The 20,000-nt window shown below is 35.1% G+C and overlaps 1 pseudogene; it reads left to right on the forward strand.

The window, feature by feature from the left end:
• LOC113058301 (zinc finger protein neuro-d4-like) overlaps positions 1-20,000 on the forward strand; it is a 43,985-nt pseudogene that overhangs the window by 14,596 nt on the left and 9,389 nt on the right.

The raw sequence follows: 20,000 nt of genomic DNA on the forward strand, positions 1-20,000 counted from the left end.
GCATGCTTGGTCGATTAACTCAAGTCTTCCCAAAGCCTTGTCAGTAGATAAAAACCATATTCTGTTTTCAAGATTTTGTAATAAAGTTTGATTGATTTTTGTGTTTATCTAAATATGTGTTTCCTTTGCTGTTATTAAAATGATAATTTAACCGAATTTAAAAAAATTTTCTTGTGCTGATTTGGACAAAAACAAGTAGAAACATTCTTCAAATTATTTCAATTTTGTAAGACTTTTGTCTGTTTCTGTTTTCTTCTTTCTCTTTCTAGACAATCAAGTGGAACTGTCATAAAGAACAGGTATGCTTGTTAAATCCAATGCAGCATGTATCTGCGTTCACACATTCACAGATATATTTTCAAAATATAGAATCAAGATATTGTGGACATGAATTTAGATTTGGTTCCCTCATTCATTAATGAGTTTAACTTGGCAGCAAACCCAATTAAAGGGATAGTCCGCCGAAAAATGACAACGCTGTCATCATTTACTCACCCTTATGTAAATTATAACTTTCTAGCTTCTTCAGAAAACAAAGAAAAGATGCTTTGAAGAGTGTTGGTGACCAAATGGTTTCCGTTTCCATTGACTTGCACTGTATGGTCCAACATGTAATGGAAAATCAATGGGAAACAAAGCTGTTTGGTACCAGCATGTTTCATAATAAGAAAGTAACTCATACAGGTTTGAAATGACATAAGGGTGAATAAATGATGACAGAATTTTTTGGCTACAATATATTATAAAGTTACACTAATGGGCCTTTTTATGCCTTAGTTTAGAGATGATAGTTTAAGGCAGGAAAGCGTTGGGTGGAGAGAGGAGCAGAACCAGCAGAGGACCTAGAGACAGGAATTGAACTCAGGTCACTGTGAACCTAGAGACTGATCGGCCAGCGATCGGAATCGGACGATTTTCATCATGGATCGGTGACCAGGCAATCAGTCTCACTTATTTCCGATTTCAAGGCGAATCCGTTTTGTTACTAGAGGCACAGGCAATAACGCCACATCAGCCGTGCATTCTTGCTCTCTTCTCGCCGATGACCACTTCTCTCTCACAAACATCTCATTCGCACCAGTTAAATTGTGCTTGTATTCTTCATTATATTAGTATTTTACTTACAGGAAAAGTGCACGCACCACAACTGATCTATATTAGGCTGCATTTACACTGCAGGTCTTGATGTCCAAATCTGATTTTCTGACTATATCCCATTTTTTTGACAACCCGCTTATATCATCTTTAAAAAGTGTCCCGTATCAGATTTTTGCATTTACAATATACACTGCTGAAACTACCAAATGTAGACGTTCTGACCCGGAAAAGGAAGTAAAACAGCACGAAATACAATGGATGCAGATGCAAATAAAATTATACAGTGTTTTGCTTTCCACTATATTTTGAAAAGTTAAAAAAATCAGCAAAGCATTGGTCTCGTATGGCGGAGAAAAAAAGAGGAGCCCTCGTTGCAGCCTGGCCGAATTTCGCACCTATAGTAAGTCATGTGATCTCAGTTGGTGGTGTCCACTTGAGTTGACGTCACTTTTTTAATGACGTACGACTCATATTTACTGGGGAATATCCGATTTGTCTGCTTACATGGCACACGCAATGCACGTATCCGATTCATATACGATTTATTACCACATATGAATGAGGCCTGAATCCAATCTGGGAACATCGGAATCCATGCATTTTTTTCCTGCTTACACGTTCATATCCGATCTGTGCCACATGAGAGGAAAAAATCGGAATTGGGTCACTTGAACCATGCAGTGTAAATGGGGCCTTAGTGTAGCGCACAAGCCAGGCTCAGTCTGTGAATAAAGCTTACTTGACCTGAAAAACTTAATTTCATAGCGCTCTTAATTCTGTTGCATTTATTTGTGCTTTTGTTAGCAATTTTTTTATTTGTTCTTATTTAATTTCTGTGTTTTTTTAAATGAAACTTTGTGTCGAAGAATGGTAGATTCTTGTTTGTATATGCTGTCAATTAATATCTCTTAGGGAAAAAAACAATCGGCAAAAATCGGTATCGGCTGAAATCGGTATCGGTCAAGAAGATTGCAATCTCTACAATATATTTAACTAAAATTAATGGATGAATTAGTAAGTCTGTAATAAGTTATGGGATCCAATTCTTAAATTGTGGCCACGATCTATTTTTTCTTCCACATGTCGCGTGAATATTTCCGATCTAATTGATAGCTTGTTTTCATATACCACAAGCACAATGGAAAAAGCAGTGTCATACAGAGAAGCCACCTTATCTCACCAGTTCAGGAAGATCTTGAGGGAACTGCCGTTTTTCTCCCAACTCTTTTCGCCTGTTGGAGAGGCCCATTATGTTTGAAATCTTCAAGTCCAATCAGAAAGCCTCTCAGAAATTCCTCAAAAACAGAAGTCCTGAAAGCTCATTTGACAAGGACTTTCTCTGAAGAACAATTTCTCACATAATCAGAGAGATGCCACATTTTGTTTTTGTACTCGCTCGCCTGGTCATTGTGTGAGACTGGCTGTTGACTGTTTAAATGGAGCCCACAGCACTTCACCACAGGACTTAATATTTCCCCTCTGGTGGACCCTGAGCACATGACATTAAATGCACTGTAATTTACTGCCCCTGAACACTTAGGGTTATTTCAACCCACATGTTGAGGATTGATTCCAGCCTGCATCGAATGACCAGGATGTGGCCCCCGAATCAAACATGGACTAAATTAGGTAGAAAATGTGTTGTTTTATTGCGGTCGTTATTGCATAATGCAGTTTTCCTTCATTTCTCACTCCTGTTTGCAGACCAGTGCTTTGGATAACAATGAAACATACAATGATGCATCAGAAACAGCAGAACTCACCAATACTTCCGCAGGGCTAATTTTTATAGTAGGTTATAACATAGCAGGGAGTTTATTCAGCCGGTTTGCACAAAGAATGAACGGAGGAAGAAAAGGGAACCACGGGAGAGCAGGGTTAAGGAGAGTATTGTCAGGACTTTTTAAGCATCCCCCAATTATTTCTGCACTTTTGATCTTTCCTTGTGTTAACAATGGGAGGGATGATGCAGAAAAAGTTCAGTGCTGAATAAACTAGAGCAGAATCAGAAGAACATCTGGACTAATTTCAGTATCACTTTTATTTTTTAACATAGTCAAACATTATTACACGCCTCATTCTGAACTACTCAATTTTGATTGGTCACTTGGCCAATCAATGTTTTGTTAATGATAGCTAAACTCTATAAACGCAGTTTCCTGCATAACTGTGTTCGCTGCGAAGGAGACTTTATGAAAAAGAAGTACACTCATCATACTTTTAAAAAGAGTGATTATTATGAAAATAAATAATATGATTAATTTGAGCTGCGTTTAATGTTTTCAGAGACTTAATTAATTACATTTATTATACTTTAAATTTATATTAAATACAATTTGGAATTTGGAATTTTGGAATTTTATGGAATTTTAAAATGCTTTTTTTTAATCCACTTAAGTTAGACTCATGTATGTCTTTATATATAATTTCTTAATTACATTGTCCTTGAATGTATTATGCAATTACAGTTTTTTTAAATGTACTTTTAAGATTTGATTCAATGATTCAAGTGCACTTCTTTTTCACAAAAGAGCCTCCCATTCACTTCTGCAAAAGTAAAAAAAAAAAAAAAATTTGTTTTCATATATTCAAATTTGAGTCTAAATCAACTACTGATCTGTAAAGCAATACATAACAGTTGCTACTGACTTATGCATGAGTGTTTTTCTTATATTAAAACTGTTTTACAAATACAGCAGTTTGCAAAGCAGGTTTCTGAGTGCAGCCTCAGCAATAAAATCACTGTTTGGTACTTTTGTCCTGACCGGTTTTGAGCATGCAAACATACTCTTGAGGACAGAACTGTTGAGTGTGCTCTTTTTTTGGCACATGAACCATTAGTTCACACCACCGTTCCTATATTGCAGTGTTTTTAAACAGCAGTTCCTAACACATGAGTGAGATTCTGTGCAGTATATTGCAATGCACATTCGATAGGTTTCTAACAGAGCTGAAAATGAGATGTTTATTTCCTAATTAGATGCCAGCCAAGAATTGTATTTACCTCCTGCATGTCACTGCAAAGAGTTCTCTGCAAAGATGGCTGAACATTTAAAGACCCCTTCAAGTTACTTGGACAGAAATTTGTTTAGCGCAACATGACTCATGAATATTTTTTGCTCTAATTTCCCAGAAGGGAAAGACTACATTTTGAATGCATTTATGTGCTAAAATATAAATTTGTTAACCTTTAAATGTTTACTAGCATAGAGATGATGATTTCATGAGGCCTGTAAATAATAAATACAGTTTTTTGAGCACTGAAATCAAATATACTTAGATTCATGTGTTTGTTGTAACACATTCCGCCCTTTTAATTCTTTCCAGCCTTGGTGAGGAGTTTTACCGTGATGCCATTGAGCACTGCCGCAGTTATAATGCTCGACTTTGTGCTGAACGCTCCATGCGCCTGCCTTTTCTCGACTCCCAAACAGGCGTAGCGCAGAGTAACTGCTACATATGGATGGAGAAGACCCACCGTGGGCCAGGTGTGTGTCTATGTGTACAGTGTATCATGCTACATACGTGATTTTGTTGCAAGGTTGAGGTTTTTTTTAACCTGGTTCTTTTTTTTAACCCAGGTGTGGCTCCAGGGCAGCTCTATACCTATCCTGCACGCTGCTGGAGAAAGAAGAGACGGTTAAACATCTTAGAGGATCCACGTCTTGGACCCATCGAGTTTAAAATCGGTGAGAGTTGGTATTCAGAAAGGCAAACATAAATCTTTGATTAAATGTTTTTTTTTTTTTTTTTTTTGGGCTTTTTTAAATGTCTGTCATGTATTTACACACAACCCTAATAAGACAAATAAATAAATTCTAATCAGCTAAAGAAAAGCAGAAAGTTGTTGTATTTACTTGGCATGAATTACATTTTTAACAGACCGATTTATATATATATATATATATATATATATATATATATATATATATATATATATATATATATATATATATATATATATATATAAAAAATCTAATAAAAATCCACAAATTACCCAAAAATAAGTTCAGAAAAAAAAATTGTTACATGTTTGAAAGTCTTATGCTCACCAGTCCTGCATTTATTTGATTAATAATACAATAAAAGAGTTATTTTGTGAGATATTTTCGCAATTTAAAATATCTGTTTACTATTTTAATATATTTGAAATTATAGTTCATTAATGTAATGTCAAAGGTGACTTTTCAGCATCATTACATCATTAGTGTCACATGGTCCTTCAGAAATCATTCTAATATACTGTCTTGCCACTCACAAATTTTTTTTATCAATGATGAATCAATTTTTGTAACATTATAAATGTATTTACAGCCACTTTTGATCAATTTAATACGCCCTTGTTTGGGAAAATTGGTTTTGCATAATCAGTTTGAACAGAAACACATTTTGGTGTGGTTTATAGCTTCTACAAGTGTGTAATTTCTCAACAAATTACAGGTTTTGTGTGAGACCGTTTACAGTATTGTACGTTTTCTTTAGGCTTTAAACAAATGACAGAAAAACGGTCTGGCCTGGTCTTTTATGAGTTGTCTAGGAACGTCTCGGTGTGACAGTGTTTTACGGTGTGTGTTCAGACTACGAAGCAGCACTAAAGAAGGAAGGGGGTGTTCCTGAGGGTCCCGTTCTGGAGTCACTCCTCAGTGGAGAACTGCTGGATAAGAAGGTTGAAACAAAAGAGGAGGAGCCCATGAGTGAATGCCAGGTAAAGAAAACAAGATTCCTCAACGGTGGTTTGCTCGCCCTACAATGGTTTTGTAGACACACACTCACTTGTCAACTAGATAAAGAGTTGTTTTACCCACTCTGTCCTGAAGTACAGTCATTTTTGGGATCCCACCACTCCATTCTGCGTTTCTTTCTGCTTTCTATTGCCGTCTTCCTCTCTCTTCCTGTCTCTCCCCTTCTGATTTCTCTGTAGTACTCTGTAGTACTTGTGTCTCTTTTTGGCAGTAACACAAATCCCTGCAGGCCTGACACGCCCCCACTGCCAGACGTTCTTGTTAACCACAAAGTGTGTATGTTTGCGAGTGTATATTGTTATTTTGTGTGTGTCTGTGTCAGTATACGTTTGACAAAGATGAATTGATTTTGCGGAGAACCGTTGCATGTTTTTCAGTGTATCTGGGCTTACAGGTATTTACATTTGACCGTGTTGATGTGCTAATGCTTATAGATCCTAATGAACCAGCCTGTCACTAGTGTCATCACACTCACTGTGTTGCACACAACATGACATCTGTCCCAGGGGTGGACAGTTAACCAATTAGCACTTCAATTAAGAGTGACTCTTTAGAGCACTTGTTCCCCTGGGAGCGGACCTGTGATCCTGCTGCTTGTTTCGCCTCAGGCCCCTGCAGGAGTTAAAAGCTGTGTGCCACCCTGCTACCTCTGTTCTCTTCCCACAGCCACAGAGTATGAGTGCGCTTACAGTTGTGCGCTTGCTAGGCAGTCATCACAGTTAAGGCTCTGCTACACTTCGACTGAAATCAAAGAACAAACTGGTGGGATTTCATTTCAAACAACCAAAATACTCCAGGCGAAATAGAAGATCGAACTGCTGTGATGTCATTTCGAAAAAAAAAAGCTATGGTAGTGAATACTTAAAGTGAAATCGAAGAGCAAACTTGTATTACGTCATAAAGAAAAGAAGGAAAAAAAAAGCCAAGGCCACAATATGCTTCAAACGAAATCAAAGAACTAGCTGGTGTGAAGTCCTTTTGAACAAAAACAGCTAACAGCTAAAGCCCTGATATACTTCAAGTAAAATCGAAGAATGAATTAGTGTGGTTTCATTTTGGACAAAAACGGCTAAGGTCCTGATATACTTCAGTTGAAATCAAAGCACAAACCAGTATAAAGTCATTTAGAACAAGAACAGCTAAGGTCTCGAGATTTACTTCATGTCGAGACACGACAGCTTGACACCGTTTACATGGGATGTGTCAAAGAGAATGTTCCAAATACATTCATCCAAGATTTGAATGAAATAGAAGAACGAACTGGAGTGACGTCATCTGAAGAAAAAGAAGAAAAAAACAAAAAAACAAAAAAAACAAAAACAAAACAAAGGCCGCGACATACTTCAAACAGAATCAAAGAACTAACTGGTGTGACGACATTTAAAACAAAAACAGCTAACAGCTATACTTAAAGAGAAATCGTAGAACGAACTGTTGTGATTTCATTTAGAACAAGAACAGTTGAAAACATGATACACTTCAACTGAGATCGGAGAAGCATCTGGTGTGGCCTCAATATACTTCAAGCAAAATCAAGAAAAAAAGCAAACATCCAAAAAAACAACAAAAAACAAACTATAGCGGTGTTCTGTCATTTAGAATAAAAACAGACAGAAACGATGTTCGTTTTCCAGAGTTTGAAACAGCTTGTCTGGAAAGTTTGCTCTGGCTGATAAACTGTTATTGGAATTACAGCAAATGGGTGGAGTACATCAGAAAGAGGGTTTACTTTCAGCTGTTTACGTCGCGTCATTGACTGCGCTGCATTACTCATTTTAATGGGTTCTGTTTGCTTTTGGCATGTTATGTTGCACAGTTTGTATCCAGTGTAGACACAGTGTTAATAATCCAGTCCCTCCAGAAAAACGCAGATTTTTTGTTGTGATTGTTGCGGGAAAAAATCCTTGATTTTGCGGCACGTTTTCTTAAAAAATGCGATGGAATATGCGGGATATTTTTGCAATTTTATACGATGAAATTGCGTGAACTTGTCAAAACTGCGGTTTGATGAAAAAAAGGTGATTCCCCCAACACCTTTTCTCACTAGGCTACTACCTTTATGTAAAGAGTAATTTCTTTTTACTTCCTATGATAAGCGAGCATACTAAATCACAGAATATTTAAGTTGCAATCTCTTACTGCAACGTAAATTATTTTACATACTACTAATATAACTGTAATTTTTTGGTACTGTTCTGTAACAAAAAAGTGCAATCTTACAACTGTAAAGCTGCAGCAACTTCCGAATGAAACTACAACAGTGTTAGTAGCCTAGTGGTAACGGGGTGTTGGGGAATCACCTTTTTTTCTCTATTTCACCAAACCGCAGTTTTCGCAAGTTCTCACAATATAATTTGGCTCCACTGTCATTTAACAAATCAAGAAACTGCTTCACACGTTCTTTTGCGCTTATTTTTGTTGGCAAATAAGAATGATTTGCGCGCTTCAAGTTTCACCCTGGTTTCATCGCGGGGTTTGCAGATGATGTTCACGTCACGTAATTACGTCACTTCATAAGGTTCCCATGGCAATAGGGGAAAATGGCGCTTTACTTGTGTGAATAAAACGCAACATATTTCAACTTTCTGCTAATATATATGTGTGTTTTTGCAATGAAAATACAGGGATTATGAAATCATGCTAGCCCGCATATTTTGCTTCCTGAAATCGGCAATTTATGCGGCCAAAGAGCGGCGTATTTGAAAAAACGCGACCCCGCATAAATATGCGGCCTTTGGCTGATTATGCATTAAATCAAGCGATCGCATAATTGCATTTTTTTCTGGAGGGATTGATAATCTGAACAAACTCTTAACCCTATGTATTTACCCTAAAACCTCACCGCATGATGCACATTCTACTTGAATTTGTATCATTATTCACATTTACAATTACTGTACCATTATATGACAACAAAGGCGACCTACTGTAAATGTTAAAAAGTCTTTTCCAGCTACATTTTTTTTTTTTTAACCATGTGTCCTCTGGATGAACCAGTACAAGCTGTTATTTGATGTAAACTAATATAAAACATATTTTCCATATAGTATTTCTTAGGGTCTGTCTCTCCAGCTTGTTTTCTATTCTAGAGTTGCTCAAACAGTACAGCTGACTCATACAGTACGTGCTGGTCTTTCCTTGTGGTCACAGAAGCTGCTGGTGGGAGATTTTCCTCACGAGCTGGACATGGATGAGATGGAGGAGGATGTTCCCAAACGCAAGAATCGCACCAAAGGACGGGTACAACACATGCAGCTAGAACATTTTCTGCAGTCACTAATTAATTAGCATGAATCATACTAGTATTAGGGTGAATCATACAGTTGTAGGCTGATCACTCATACTGTAAGACCCAACTGGATTTGTTTCAGAAATCATTTTAGCATTGCACATCAAGCGCTGAGTCTGGGTCGTATTTTCGTCTACCTTCAGTCATTTGGATGTGAATACTGTAGAAAGATTTAATGGAGTTTGACTATAGATGTACAATCTTAAATGTACAACGACAAAAAATGGTTTGGAATGGTTTGATACATTTGATTATTTACCTTCAGTATTGTTTGGGTTGCATTTGACCAGTCGAGACTCTAGGTAGCGATTAGATCCAGAACCCAAGGTTTTGTTTTAATACATCACAGGTTTGCAGCGAGCCTTGCAGGGTCTTTGTTTAATCGAGGATTTCTGTTTCTTCAAGGCTGCTGTCTGAACAAAGCAGGCTATTGTAGCTCATCAGCCATTGATCCATGGCTGTTTAGCACATATCCAGGTTTGATCCCTGCATACCTTTCATCACTGCGTTCTACTGGTTTTGTGTTGACTCAAAGCAGCTCCTTCCGAACAGCTATGAAAAACATCCTTTAAAGACAACACCTGATGTGTGATAGCACGCTGAAAACATGTCTCTTCTGTAATTACAACCCCACATACAGTACATGAAAGGCTGGAACCGTAAGTGGTTCTGTGCAGAAATGCATTCAAGCCATGAAATAACCACAGCGTGCAGAAGGAAAACTCTACAGACTTATCTGTGCATTCAACTGACAATTGTTGATCTTATTTGCTACATTAATTAAATTTGCAGGGCAATTTATGGCGCATGACTGTACAGAAAAGCAAGTTTCAGTACTCCATATGAGCAGAAACACATACAAAGGATAATAAACAGAATATCTTCGATTCAGGTCCTAGAATCTCTCACCTTCTGTGCTGTTAATTGGGGCACACTACTTCCTCTAAGATCTCTCACACTCCACATAGTTATCCGGCGACGTGTGGAAGAGATGCTGTGATAATTGTGTGTAATTAATGCTGTGTAAGAGGATTTGCTTGAAGCTTGAAGAAGGAAGTGGGACGGGGGCTCCGCAAGGCCAAAATAACAAAGGATCTCTAGCTGCACCTGGTTGCCAACTGTTAATTAATCTGTGTGTGTTTACATGCCATTTTTGATATGTCCAGGCATGTGGTGTTGGTGGGATGAGAAAGAGACAGGATCCAGCATCCCTAGAGGATCGAGACAAGCCATATGTGTGTGACAGTGAGTATGACGCAAAAATAAACAAATGATCACAGAAACGAATCTATATTCATTATTAAAAACCAGCATGGGTAGAACGGGTAATAAAAGAACCATAGAGACATATATTCATGTACGATGCAATTTCTTCTGATAATAGGATGTTTGATGTCAAGGTTTTTTTGTTTTTTTTTGTGGCGACTTATCCTGCATACTGTTCCCAACATTATTATATGTAACTGTAACTGTATCTTTTCTCATGGGGAGTAACAGCTGAAATGTTTATATACACACAATACAAATATTATACAAATAATAATATAATTATAATAATTATAATGTTAATTTCAAATTAGTAATAGTGTTTAATAGATAATAATATTAATAATAATAATAATAATAAAATGTGCTAGATATTACTATACAAATATAATACTCATAATTGATGTTTAATTACTACATTTAAATCGAATTAATTTTAATGGTTAAAATTAATACACATTAATACACCATTAAATTACTTTAAATTATTTATAGTAAATAATAATACTTATAAAATGGAAATACGTATTAAATAGCTTTTACTATACAAATGTAATGCTTATGATTAGTTTTTGATTGTTAAAATATTATTTTAATTATTAAATTGTAAAATTAAATTAATTATAAATAAAAACTCATAAAATTTTGATAAATTTACATATATTATTAAATTATTATATATATATATATATATATATATATATATATATATATATATATATATATATATATATATATATATATAATAATTTAATAATATATGTAAATATGTAAATAATGTATATTTACATTATTATTAATATTCTATGATTAAATTTTTTTTTAAATTAAATTAATTATAAATAAAAACTCATAAAATTTTGATAAATTTAATAATATATGTAAATTTATCAAAATTTTATGAGTTTTTATTTATAATTAATTTAATAAAAAAAAATCTAATCATAGAATATTAATAATAATGTAAATATAATAATACTTATAATATAATTTATACTTTTTGTTTGTGACAAAATTAACCAAACCGTTTTACACATTATTACACTTTTTTTGACTGCCTTTTTGTGTCCTTGTGTATTTCCTTGTGTTTAGTTTGTGGGAAGCGCTACAAGAACCGTCCGGGTTTGAGTTACCATTACACTCACACACATCTGGCAGACGAAGAGGGTGAGGAAGACTCCGAACGGCACACGCTGCCCTTCCAGCGCAAGAACAACCACAAACGTGAGCGCAGCATCAGCCTCAGCCATGGATTACACACTCATAGCACAACCCACAGAGTACCACTATTCTAACACCATTTACCCACTCTCTCATACCCCTTTTCCACTGACCCCGGTGCTGGTGCTGGAGCCGCTGTCCAATCAATGAATGAAAGGTGCTTCTGGCCTGGACCGAATTGACTCGGCCTCTTAATCCTGCTGGTCTTAAACCAGGCACCGTTATCGCCCGGGAACCAGGGGCGGTATTCACTTAAAGTTCACAAAACTACTCCTAACCGAACTAGATCGTTCATTATAATCAACAGAGCTGACTGGAAGTGTGCAGTGCAGCAGTCAACTCCCTGTTTTCTCCTAATGTTCCTACTTTTGTTGTGCTGCAGTGCTAATCCAGCCACTTTATTTCCCCCATCTGTCTGAAATAAAAAGATTTTATTTACAAATACGTGTGAATTGATTACTATGAGTTTTATTCTTTATACCTGGAACTCCTTTAATATTAACAGTTTTCTTCCTTTTTTTGTTCTTGTGGTGAATTAACATCGTTATTAAGTATTTTGTCATCAACAACAAAGCCCGGATCCGTTTGACGTTATATTCTGTGGGTTTCAGTGGAAACGGATATCTGGTTCTGAAGACATGGTCGAATCTTTGACTCGTCATCTTGTAATTATGGTGATTACCACACGACACGAACAAAAGAAAAGATTTGGATTTGGATCCATTTGTTGACGCACTGTTGTCAGTATCCATGTCTACATCAGCTGCTATAGTTATGATTTAATGAGTCATCGTGATGCCAAGAGACTTTCTCATGGAACGATGAAGAAGAGTAGCTGGCAATGTGAAGAAACACGATGGAAAACTTTTTTTTACCTCTGTTTAACTCTATTTTTTGATTATGTTTCTCACCACGGTGCTAAATACTGTGTGCAAAACTGCTGACTCATATGCTAATAGTGTTACATACATATAATGGCCATTGACAAGAAGAACACAATGATTTGAAATCAAATAGACTGAGACACATTTAAAAACGTCATACTGAAGGGATTTCAATATGATGTGCCAAAAACCTGTCTGTAAAGGCTTTCCTGTGTGGTACTATTGAGAGAGACGTCTCCGAGCACCAGCACCATTTTGGTGGAAAAGGGTATTAATCATTTCACACATGCATTACAAAAATCACACTGCCTTTTTTGTAATCGGCATTTTGTCATTTTCCAGTAAAAATGTCCTGAAAACAAGATACATTCAAGATACATTTACCTGAGAAGCAAAATATTACATTAAGTTGTGTCATCAGAGAATATATCTCATTGACAATACCTTTCAGACGTTTGGGGTCAGTACGATTTTTAAGTGTGTGTGTGTGTGTGTGTATTTCTCATATGATCACCAAGGCTAAATTTATTTGATCAAAAAACATTAAAAAGAGCATACAGTATGTTACTATAATTTAAACAAACTTTTCTATTTGAATATCAAATACTCATTATTTGACAGTTTTATGGTTAAGACAACATTTAAGACCAATTATATTGAAATACATGAAAAATGTTATATGGAAAATCTATATTATAATATAAAAATAATAATTATGTTTTATAAACACTACTGTTCAAAAGTTGGAAGAATAGGTAAGATTTTTTTTCATTTAATATTTTAATGTTTTTGAAAGATGTCTCTTATGTTCTCAAGGCTGCATTTATTTGATAAAAATAGCAGTAATATTGTAAAATATTAATGCAATTTAAAATAACTGTTTTCTATTGGCATATATTTTCAGTTTTTGTGGAAACAGTGATTCTTTGATGAATAAAAACTTTATTTGAAATATTATTTTTGTAACAATATTAAAGTCTTAACTGACACTTTTAATCAATTTAATGCATCCTTACTGAATAAAAATATTAATTTCCTTAAAAAAAAAAACTGCATACTGACTCCAAACTTTTGAATAATAGTTTATGCTTAAAACATTATATTCTTTGAAAATAAGTCTTAAGGCCCGTTCACACCAAGGATGATAACTATAAAGATAACGATAAAGATATAGTTCTAATAATTGTTCTCAATATTAAAGAATGGCACAGAGAAACGATATCGTTGGAATCACTTTCAGAAAGATTTTTTCCCAGCTGATGAACGATAAAAACATTGACAGCCAATCAGAGCTTGAGAATTTAAAGCAGCAGACGAGCGTGCGCTTGGCATAAACAGACGATATCATCCGCTGGTGTGGAAGCTAATGTACTGATCTTTAGTGTGAACGGGCCTTCACACAGTTTTACTGACAAATACAAATGTAAATTTCAGTTTTGATATTTTTATTGGTACAAAAAGACAAAAAAACTGATTATGGAAAAAGTTTTTTTTTTTTTTTTTTTTTTTATGAAGTTGTTTCATGAAGTCATCATGTATCAGTATTGAGATCTTCCACTCCTCATGGCTCCGTTGTGTTCGGTCTATAGCCTTTTTTCCTGACAAAGGCAAGGTAACGGTGACCTCATTGCGGTGTCCTTGTGAAATCGTGCCCATTTGCCTCCCAGAGTTATCTGGCTCGATGCTTTGGCTGAAATTGCCTTCCCAACGCTTTGTTTACCTCTTACCGCCACTGGCTTGTTGATCCGAGAGCCGGTTACTGCTGAAGATTACTGGTGAAAATTTTGCAGGATTTTCAGACAGAATGCAATCGTGAGCGTCTGCAGGGTGGTACGTTTTTTTTTCATTTCACACATACACACACACACACACACACACACACACACACACACACACTGTTTTCCCATACTCCACCACGAGCAATATTATTAATAAGAGAGGTTTTAATGAAACCTAGGCCCATGTATTATTCATGCAATATTTAGACCAAAAGAGCGAGATGTAGATGCATGCATGATAGTAGAGCTGTCCAACTCAAGATGGAGAATTGGAACCAGACCAAATCCGAAACTCCCATCCTCTGCCTTTATTTGGTTTCGCGGCTGTTCCACCTCTCTCTGTTCTATCAGTTTGATGAATGACAGATTATTCAGCCAAGAGATGAGATTTCACCTCTCATTCTCGCGCTCTGTCTTTCTCCTTTCTTCTGTTTTGCCGTTTCTTCCTCTCTTCCCCCCCCCATCACCCTTGTCTTTCTGCTTGTGCTCTCTGCTCTATCTCCTTTTGATTTGAGATTCATCTATCAGTTCTCTGTATTTTTCCCCCTCTTTATTTATTTCCACTGCAGACGTGAGGCTGCTTGGCTGAGACGAGCGACTGCATTAAAATTCATGCCTGCTCATATTCTTTTTCATATAGTGTTATGGTGCTGCTGGTGGGACGGAGGGGGTTTTGGGGGCTGTCCAGCAGGGTCTGGGGGGAGGGGTGCTATCTGGTGTCAACTTGGAGGGATAAAGGGGAGAGGGGTAGGTGGCGGGGGGATTGCTGTTTGCATTTGAGGTCGACCCTTTAGATGTGCACCTGAAAATTGGATTTGGGAGTTCTAGTTAAAATCCTCCCCCACATATGCTCACACACACACACACACACACACACTCTCTCTCTCTGCACCCACACTGTTTTAAAAAACGTCAGGATTTTACAAGATTGAACCCTAATTTTCTCAATTTTAGAGTAAAATCAGTGCCATTTTTTATCCTAACACAACTGTGGAAAAAAGATAAGCGCGCTGCATTGTGAGATAATAGTACAAATAGTTGTGTTCCTTTTCATTATGATAATTACCGTTCCCTTTAGCAGTGAAGTTCTTAACTTTTAATTAATTTTCCCCCATCCAGTCTAATTGTGTTACAGAATACAATCCGTCGCATTGTTTAACACGGAGACAAGAAGCCAGACTTTATGATCAGCTCTTAACTCTTACAGTTTATATTATATTTGGCAAAATGCAATGTTAAATTACAGAAATAACATCATCTTCTATGAACATGTCAGGGAAATCATGAGTTTAGCAGAATACTGGTGACAATCAAAATATTACCAAACATGTAACCTAAAGTGAATGCAACGACAGCAACAGTCGGATCACCCAACAAATAGTTAAAAACTCAACACCATCATTTATTCATGCCCTAGTGCAGGCTGGAAAGGCTAAAGCCAGCACAGTACTGCGGGTATTCTGTAAATATAGAAGAGATTACTGTTGAAATATATTCTGAGGATTTTACAGTATTCCTGGTTCTGGTCACTGTTAACTCACAGTATACCATTGTTGTTAAACAGGAATAAATAATACAAGATAGTAATACTGTAAAATTAATGTGAAAGCACAGCAAATAGTAGTCAAGATTATACTGTGAACTGTTTTAGTGTGTTTCGTCAACAGGTACAGATTTGAACATTTATTTTTATATCCATGTTATTTTAGTAGTATTTATGTAATAATGTTAAAGCATACTTTAAATTAGTCTTTACTTTTTAGTTTTAATTGTAATTTTAATCAAATTTGTAGTAATTATATATATATATATATATATATATATATATATATATATATATATATATATATATATATATATATATATATATATGTATGTATATATATATATATATATATATATATATATATATATATATATATATATATATATATATATGTATGTATGTATTAATATAACAATCTAGGTCCTTTCTTATTTTAGTGTTTCAGCTTAATATTATTTCAGTTTGTTGTCAAACTTATCTATTGTTATAGTTTCATCAAATATTTTATTTCATTTTATTATTATAATAATTAATAAACATTTTTATTACTTTTTTTTAGCAGTTTCAATTTAATTTTTAGTTATTGATAGTAACCCTTAATATATATATATATATATATATATATATATATATATATATATATATATATATATATATATATATATATATATATATATATATATATAATTTCTTTTATTTTTTGTTGTTGTCACTTTTTCAAGACAAAAGTTTGGCCCATTTTATTCCAGAAATGTTTAAAAAATTGTATTTCCATCACCATTATTAAACAAAATACATATTTTGAAATGTTCATGTATAAATCAGACTAAATCTGACACTGGACATTCTTAGTGAACAAATGAACTAGTTACTGTGAGATTCAGTTTGAGGTTTATGGAGACACTTGTTCAGCAGGAGGACAGTCGGAAGGGTAGCATAAAAAAAAATAAAAAAAATATATATATATATATATATATATGGTGGGGGTGATGTTTTTCATTGTGGTGAAGGTCAGATTTGATCTGTCTTTCTGTCTCTTTGTTTACTTTCTACATTCATTCCTAAATTAGATTTTCCCCCCACTTTCCCCACTCCACGCTTTTATGTTAGTATGTATGTATATATGTGTATGTCACATACACAAGCACCTGAGTAATAACATCCTTTTTTTTTATGAGCGTTTGTGTTGATTATGGCTGGTAAGCAAACTGCTCTGAAAGCTTGGAATGACTCCCTTCTTCAGATGAATTCCCTCATGCTGTTTGTATGAGAGGAATCGTGATTGTTAGGCTGAATCACGGCACAAATAATAATGGCGTATCAGCTCACCTGGGAACAAGAGGATGCTGAACTTATCAACAGCAGCACAGCAACAGTCAATTGCAATAAACGGTTGGCAAAAATCATGCTATCCTGGTTATAACAAAGCATTAATGAATAGCATTATGCCTCAAAGAGCCTTCAGACAATACTAGATAATGAAACCTAAATTCCATGCACATATAAAATAACACATTATCTTCATTACAACAAATGGGTATTTTATAATTGTTTGTGTTTCATATTTAAATCTGTATACATGGGTTTAGACTATAAAGAGTGAGCGGGAACATTTTTCTTGTAGTCTGTGTATGTATATATATACATATACAAACACACACACATACATTTATTGTAATAAAGATAATATGTTATTTTAAAATGTGCATGGAAATTATGTTTCATTATCATGTTTCATAGAATTGTTTAAAGGCAATTATAATAATAATATATTATACTGTAATCATTGTCACACACACATTTATAATTTATTATTATTAGTAGTATTATGTATGACTTTTCTTAATATTTGAATGAGATAAAAAAATTTATTTTCAGATTTCATTTTACATTTTGTTTCATTTTTTTGTCATATTCTTTACTGTTTTCGATCTCTTTTTAAATATTAGTATTATGTTTAATACATGTTTGTTTTTTATTTCATTTTTAGTTTTCCAGTAAGTACATTTAATACTTCAAATTATTTCAGTTTGCTGCAACATGCAATTTACCTCTAGTTTAGCATTTTCACCTTATATAATTTTTTATGTTGATTCAGCTTTATTTAAATTAGCAAAAACATTTGCAATATATACTATTTTTAATATTTTGGATTAAAATAGATTATTGTATGTAACCATAGATTTAGATACTAAAGATACTAAAGCCTGTATGGGTTATACAGGATTTTGAATGCACAATAAAACATTATAAAACATCTTATAATTATTTCATTGCGTACCATTAGTTATAACTTACTTGGCTTTTGGTTACCATCATCCAGTAATAAACAGATGAAGTAACGTCAGCAGAAACAAAAGAAAAAATTTTACTCCATTGAGAATAAAGACCAAAAAAAAAAAAATAATAATACCTTGCAATAAAATAAACAACATGCACTAAGAAAACAGTAATTTTGTACATTAAGGAGCAATAATAAATTAAAAACACAATGCTTATCATGTGTTTTATGCATTATAATTGTTTAACAGGAACAGGTAATAAAACGGGTTATCTGTAATGCTTTATTATCTGAATTATGATGCATTATGAATACTTTGATAATGCGTAACATAGAAAATGACTCAAGAAGATTCTAATTATACACTAGACTCGGGCAATTTCTGCAAAATCTCCAGTATACTTATCTGTGTGAGTTTACCTGTGTGCAGTCGGCGCTCCGCTAGGCCCCGGCCGCTACCTGCCACAGCTGCACCCCTGTCTGCTCCGAAACAAAGCAGGACGAGCAGTGGCCGTTGCCTAGCGATGGTGTTGCCATGGAGACTGGCCAGCCAGCCTCCCGCTATGAAGAATGGGTTGTTATGTGTACATCGAGAGCAGGGGGAGAGAGAGAGAGAGAGGGAGGGAGAGAGAGAGAGAGAGAGAGAGAGAGGGAGGGAGAGAGAGAGAGAGAGGGAGGGAGGCAGTGGAGTTTGGAGTTTCTCTAGGTTTGAGGATGGAAGGGATGGAGGTTCATTAAATCAGAGAGAGAGAGAGAGATGGAAAGAGAGAGAGAAACTTGCAGGATTCTCTTTATGATTTGGCATATATATGAGGGCAGACAGTAGTGTTGAGTTATACTGCGTTCTGCCTCATTTGCTATTCTGTATTAAGAAGAGGGCCGAGGGCTGTTTGGCTAGACTGCCTCCTCAGGATCATTCAGACTCTCACCACGCCATCATTTCTTTTCTTCACCTTCTTTCTCACATGGACATGTAAACATGCTCAGATAATGAGGAACTTAAAAATGGACTGCTTTCTATCTATCTATCTATCTATCTATCTATCTATCTATCTATCTATCTATCTATCTATCTATCTATCTATCTATCTATCTATCTATCTATCTATCTATCTATCTATCTATCTATCTATCTATCTATTAATGAGTACTTCAACTGAGTATACACATGCACATATCTAAATAGTAAATACATATATTATTATTACCTGTTATTACCTATATTATATTATTACCTTGCAAATGGTATGTGCATATACATAGAAGTTATTATTATGGAACTGCAATATTCTTAGTTTAACCAGATGGGAGTCCAGAGTCAAATTCTGCATATGTTCCCTAAAGAGAGTTTATTGCACCCCTGACGTCTCATTTGCTGCCTTTATAAACATACATATATCTAAGGACACACACACACACACACACATATATAAGAACAGAGAGTATAAAAAAATCACTTCGAATTAGAGCTATCATGGGCTATCATAAGTATAATATATATTGCATGAGTTTGTTCTGGATTCACAATCCCAGGGTTCTGCAGTGGAAATATTGATTTTCTAATGTTTACAGTTTCCATCTGTTCCATGGAAGTTTGGAGAGTGGAAAAGTCTCACTGAAGCGTGTTTCTTCTCCCGCTTGCAGATACAGTACTTTCCTGTGAATGTCGTCTTGTGTGAAGGATTGTGTTGTGAAGGATCATTATGCTAGTGTTAGTTCGTGTGTGTTTGTGTTTCTCTTTTTGTGGTGGACAGCAGTTTTGCTCTTTTAAACACATTCAAAGAATAGCGTGATGGTGGCATTAATTCAGTGTTTTGGGCTGCAGGATAGTCTGTGTGTATCTGCTGCTCTGTACTGTTGGTTTTCATCACTACAGTCACCATGTATCTCAAAGC

This window comes from Carassius auratus, chromosome 40, assembly GCF_003368295.1.
Source record: "Carassius auratus strain Wakin chromosome 40, ASM336829v1, whole genome shotgun sequence".
In the NCBI taxonomy this organism is placed as follows: domain Eukaryota; kingdom Metazoa; phylum Chordata; class Actinopteri; order Cypriniformes; family Cyprinidae; genus Carassius; species Carassius auratus.